At 41.1% G+C, this 6,233-nt stretch overlaps 1 long non-coding RNA gene across 1 annotated transcript; it reads right to left on the reverse strand.

The window, feature by feature from the left end:
- Positions 1-1,835: 1,835 nt before the first annotated feature.
- On the reverse strand, positions 1,836-4,277 carry LOC134468539 (uncharacterized). The gene is made up of 3 exons (XR_010038834.1): positions 3,827-4,277; positions 3,298-3,395; positions 1,836-3,129 (listed from the first exon to the last, which is right to left on the reverse strand). It is a non-coding gene; the product is annotated as an uncharacterized LOC134468539 (long non-coding RNA).
- Between the last annotated feature and the right edge of the window lie 1,956 nt (positions 4,278-6,233).

Consider the following 6,233-nt stretch of genomic DNA (forward strand, 5'->3'; position numbering starts at 1 on the left):
GTGAAATGAATGCAATTAGTAGCCAGTAACTCCCTGTGAGTTCACAGTAAGATATTGTTACACACTTGAAGTGGGCGAAAGTTCAATGGGAAGGCATGTCAGTTGGGTTGAGGGCTGACGCCTTTACTCAAAGTGATACACAAATATACAATATTGGTTGCTGTCCCTAGGGCAATGTAGGGTTTGGAGGGATTTGAACCTGCAACTCACTGAACTTAAGTCCACCTCCCTAACCATTAGGCCAAGGCTGCCACATAGCACAACCTGGGCCTTCAGACACTTCATCGACATTTACAGCAAACTATTTAGTCATCAACTTCTTGTTTGCTACATGTCTTCCCATGCTTGGTCATCTCCTTTTTTCTCACTTCCTCATGTCAATATGTACAACCTGAGGGGGAGGGGCTTAGGACATACAGGCTTCAGATCGTGTCCCATCATGCAATGCACTTATGGAGAGCCATTTATCTAGAAGGAATATCTTAAGTGTGCTTCAAAATATTACTCCTTGTTATATTCTGTGTTTATGCTGCAACATGATCTCCAAAAATTCTGTGCTCCTGGACACGGATGTTAAGGGCACAAAATCCGTGTCCAGGAGCACGGATTTTGCCAAAATTCCGTGCTCCTGGACACGGAATTATTTTCCGTGCTCCTGGACACGGAATTGTTTTCTGTGATGGACACAGAGAAGTGCTCTCTCTATCCATGATTTGCATGTGACGTCAAACGTTCTAGTGGACGGCTACTGGACGGCAAGAGTGCCGCATTAATGAATGGATTCCTATGGGACTCGCAACGTTTAGTAACTCATAACATAACTTAGATCGCCGATAAACTAAACACAGTGAACACCCATTGTGCTGTTTGTTACAAAAACAGATAGGGTTACAACCCAGGCGTGACTTTTCACTGGATCTCAAAATAAAACGAGAAAGCTGAGGTGAATCGCGGCAACCAACTGGAAAACCATCAAACTAGCCTACTCAAGTAGCTGGATGAGCACCACGGTAAGTTTCTCATTTGCCATCCTTTGTATCATCATTTGTCTCTTAATTCGTGAACGCTAGTTAATTTAAGTCTAATGTGCAATTTCAGTGGCTTTTTCTGTTAGGTCAATGTAAGATGCTTTCCATGATTAACGTTAATTATCAGCATCATTACGCTATGATGGACGCTAAGATATTGCAGGCTGTAACATAAACACGGAATTCATAAAGCTCTTGGTGAAATAGCAAGGCTATGACCTTCATACTGTTAAGGTTCAAATGTAAAAATAAACCATGTGTACATCTCTAGCGCTGATTTCCCAAGTAGTAGGCCTACTCTCCAGCATGATGCTGTCATGAAATGCCAATCACCTTATCCATGCTGGCCTATTTATAGCCTAATGACATGCATAGGCCCACCAGTGTCGATGTTGTTGTCAATAATATGAAGTCCACCACTTTGTTGTGTTGTCATCCAAATTGTCTGCCCTCTGAAATCAGTCACACACATCAGAGGCTTAATGGTTTGGGAAGTGGTATTACGATTGGAGGGTTGCAGGTTCAAATCCCATCCTTCACCTCCCATCCAGGCTGAAGTAGGCCTATGAGCTAGGCACCAAGCCCCATGCTGCAGGGACAGTTAACAATTCACTGTGAGTAACGAAGTTGCTTTGGATAAGTGTCAGCTAAGTGTTATCTTTCTGTTTCTCCAGATGAGAAGAGCGATGATCTGATGTCACTCATGACACATTGGATGTATGGAAGAGCCAGAGGTCCAGCACACCAAGTCAAGTTTAGCCGATTTCAACCTTTTAATCACACCAACTCAATGTAGTAATCAGTTCATTCAATGGCTCAAATACTTTATTTTTAGACACAAAGTACAAATACATTTCAAGGTTTTGTAGGTGATGGGAGGGGATATCTATTGTGGGGTGGACATGTACAATAGACATGCAAGTACTTATTTATATTAATAAATGGTTATCTGAACTAGGCCTGTAATAGTCAACCCATTGATGCTGGATGCTGTGTACTCGTTGTATTGACCTAGGTGCCTGGAGCGACACAGCATTTAGGCATGACATATTAGATTTTTTTAGATTAAAAATGTGGGTATGTTAGAGCTGAATTAACATGTTCTAATGCAAGAGGATAGTCTTAGCTTTTAAAACTCATATCATGTCTGTATGTGCTTCAGAGACTTATTTAGTTATTTGGGGTTTTTTATAGGATGAGGACACCTTTCTTAAAAGGGGCATAGGCAATTAGCTGGCATTTTGGTGCCGGCTGAAATGGGTTAATATTATTTACATACAGCACTATCCCCATACCAGTATACCCATGTCACCTGAGATATACATTTAGTGGAGACAATATAATTAGTTAGACTAGACTGAAGATTGACAGGCGGTCATGGGTAAGTGGTTAGAGTGTCAGCCTTGTATCCCAAAGGTTGCCGGTTGGACTCCCGACCCACCAGGTTGGTGGGGGGAGTTAAGTAATCAGTGCTCTCCCCCATCCTCCTCCATGACTGAGATACCCTGAGCATGGTACCGCCACACTGCTCCCTTGGGGCGCCATTGGGGGCTGCCCCCGTGCACGGGTGAAGCATAAATGCAATTTCGTGCAGTGAACACTTGTGTGCTGTGTCACAATGTCAATGGGAGTTGGAGTTTCCCAGTTGGGCTTTCACAGAAAATGTTCTACGTTGTTGTATTAGTACAATAAAATAAGCAAGACATGTCTGGATGGACTTCATCATTTCAGTTATTTATTATCACAGCTACTCACCATCAATGACAACCAGGGCTCACCAGCCAACCAGCCAAATGCTGGGAAAAATTTTGCTGGTAGAAAAGAAAACATACTTGGCACTTTGACCCATTATTTAATGTACCGGTATGTTTGGAGATTAACATACTAGCCATTTTGGCTACTAGTGAATAAAAAAAGTTAATTTAGAGCCCTTCTGAAAACTCCAACAACTGGTACAGGTGATCAGTGCATCAGGGGAGGAATGTAAGGGTAGGCCCGATGGATGAGGGGAACAGCATCACTGATGGTGAGGTCCTGGTGCTGCTGCAAAGCCAAAGAGGAAGAAGCCTCTCTGGACACCTCTTCATGTTGGCTCCCCCATCTAATTAGAAAAAAAGAAAATACAAACATGCTATTTAAATGAATCTAGCCATGCATTGTAATGTACAGTACTGAATAATTAACTCCCTTGGCAATATTGTCTGAATTAAAATGTGATGTATAATGTCAGAAAATAACACTCATCCCAACTTACTAGTCATGTATTTACCTGTGCTGCTGGGATGCAATTCTTGGACGTCATCCTGGCCACCATGACTCATGGTTTTAGTTTGGGTGCTGACCACCTGACTGATGAACCTGCAATTACTAAACAATAAAAACAATAAAAGATAAATAACAGGTTTGTTGTGCTTTTCTTTCTCTTGTGAAGGTCATCTTTTCAAATGATTTATTTAATCAAATCAAATCAAAATTATTTAATCAAAGTATGTAACCGACATTCTGTAATGGTAACATAAGTGGTCAATAATAANACAGTACAAATGAACATATTGGACATGTAAACAGAAGATAAGATATAGAAATTATATTTCACAATAGCCTACATTGTGCAGACGTGGCTGAAACAACAATGAAATCCACTTGGATGAAACGAAGCGAGAGAATTCAAGTTAACCTACAAGATACATCTGAGATGAAAAGATATGCTATTCAAAACACCACTTTGCGAAATGCTTGACACAAAATGTACCGTGCGTCTTGTAGCCTAGTAAGTTAGGTTAGCAGCATTATCTTACCTGTGCCATGCCACGAAGAAGAGGATGCAGCCGCGGTGCCCAGCCACCAATGAAGAAACGGTGCATAAATGTGCTTATTTTGCCAATGCAGAGGTTTGGTTTAAGTTCACAACTTTACTGAAGAAAATAAACACGGGATAAAAAATATATATCGCAGGCAGAGTAAGTTCATGGCTGGAAGCAAGCAACAACTTTCTCTTCTTCTCCCAGTTTCTCGTACCGCCCGTTCCCGTTATGCCATCTAGTGGAGCAGAATACATTTGAATAAATCTATGATTTGAACACATCCACCGTGGCCAACCTAGCCTGATAACGCCAGGTACATATCCCGTTTAAAAAAAAACAAGAACTACGTGTTTCTTTGGTATTTTATGGTCAAAGTTGTCTTCGTCTGCATATAATTCCTATGTACGAATGTGTACTTCTGCCGTCCAGCAAAATCGATTACGTAATATTGTGACGTCAATGCAAATGATGGATAGGCTACTCCCACAGCTCTATGTTTCCACAGTGTGTTTTCTCAGGATTTTTCTAATTTCAAATAGTTTTTCTCAAAAAATGTTTTTACTACTGACAGGTTAGGGTTAGGGATTGTTTTGGTCTGGGCACAGCTAGTTTCCTTTCATTCATTATATGAATTTGATAGCCTAGCTAGCAACCAACTGGAAAAGGTATTTCTCAAAAATATGTTTTTAATGACAGGTTAAGGTTAGGGAATGTTTTGGTCAGGGCACAACTTAAATTGCATAGCATTATTTTGTTTAGGATTAGCATTTGGTATGTATTTTCTAATGCTAGAGTTACACAGTGCTGTGGTAAGAGAGCACTTCCGTGTGCCCATCACAGAAAACAATTCCGTGTCCAGGAGCACGGAAAACAATTCCGTGTCCAGGAGCACAGAATTTTGGCAAAATCCGTGCTCCTGGACACGGATTTCGTGTCCTTAACATCCGTGTCCAGGAGCACGGAATTTTTGGAGATCAGGCTGGTTAATTGTAGGGGTTGTACTATTTAAAGTGGTACACAAGAAAAATGACCATATTCCCACCGTCATGAAGATGGTCATGTATATCTCCCAATATATAAGCTCATTCTCCTGTTATTTGACAGAGAGTGGGGAAAACGTAGTCAACTGATGATGGGTGTATACATGTATACCACGAGACAATAATTAAATAATTGCTGAAAATGTCAATGAAAGGTGTGATTGTAATGAAGAGCCCAACCTGTCTATGACTGAAGTTGTGCCCCAATGCACTGATAATTCAATAGATACTCCGCCCACACAGTAGTTTACTGTGATGTTTCCTAGTTTATCACTTTGGCATGCTGGTTATCCTTGAAGAGCACAGTAAAATACTGTGATGTGCAAGTTAGGTGAGAAATGGCAAGTGATACAATGATTTCAAACTAATTTGCTGTGTGCCGTGTGACCATCACAGTAGCATAGTGTACCAGAACATCAGAGTAATTAACTGTGAGATTTCACAGTAAATTACTCTGAAATCCTTGTAAGTTTTTACTGTGTATAGTTAAACCATAGTCTAACCATGATTGAACCATACTCACCATAGTCATAGTGACCCATGCTACAAAAACACAACAACCATGATTTATCATGGTTCATTTTTGTAAGGGCATTCTCTACTCCTGTATCCTCTCCTGGCCTCAATCTCCCGTCTCCGTATTGTATAAGCCTACCGCTACTCTCTGTCCCCTAGTTCTCCTCTTCTCTCCAACACACTCCCATAACCCGTCTGAACTGCTATATCCTCACCTGACTCTTCACACACCCCTCCCCTCTTTATTTCCCTCTGTGTCTTATCCTCCATAACATCCCTTTATACTCTTATTCTCTCACCTTGGCTCTCCTCTCATCTCGTCTGTCCTCACTTCTCTCAACACCTATCCTGTAGATTTCCACGTTCCGGACCCTCTCTATTCTCCTTCCCCGTCCTCTCATCTCCTTTTGTGTTCTCTCCTTTCTTCTCCCCTTTCCATTTCGCTTTTATTATTGTATTCCTACTTGTCTTTGATTCAGCAAATTTCACACCCTTTCTCTATTCAACTGAAGCAATGAAATGTCCCCCACTTCACACAGCAGGGTGAGCAATTCCATCATAATAAGATCATTCACAGCTGCTGGGCAGTGACAAACCCTATTAACTAGTGTAAGCCCCCCGTTTTAGACAACTAATAATGCCAGCAAAACTTGTTATTGATTTTGGCTTTAAATCAACACCTCCGATTACTGGGGGTTATAATAGTCTCCTTTTGGCATCATTTTGCCACTGTGTGCAAGACAAGACAACAACAATGGTGGCTTGCATGGAGTCATGTATCGACATTGATTCTGCAATTGGTAAGCAGTTTAAGCACCATGTAATTACAAATGTCGGACAATTGG

The sequence above is a fragment of the Engraulis encrasicolus genome, chromosome 18, assembly GCF_034702125.1.
Source record: "Engraulis encrasicolus isolate BLACKSEA-1 chromosome 18, IST_EnEncr_1.0, whole genome shotgun sequence".
In the NCBI taxonomy this organism is placed as follows: Eukaryota; Metazoa; Chordata; class Actinopteri; order Clupeiformes; family Engraulidae; genus Engraulis; species Engraulis encrasicolus.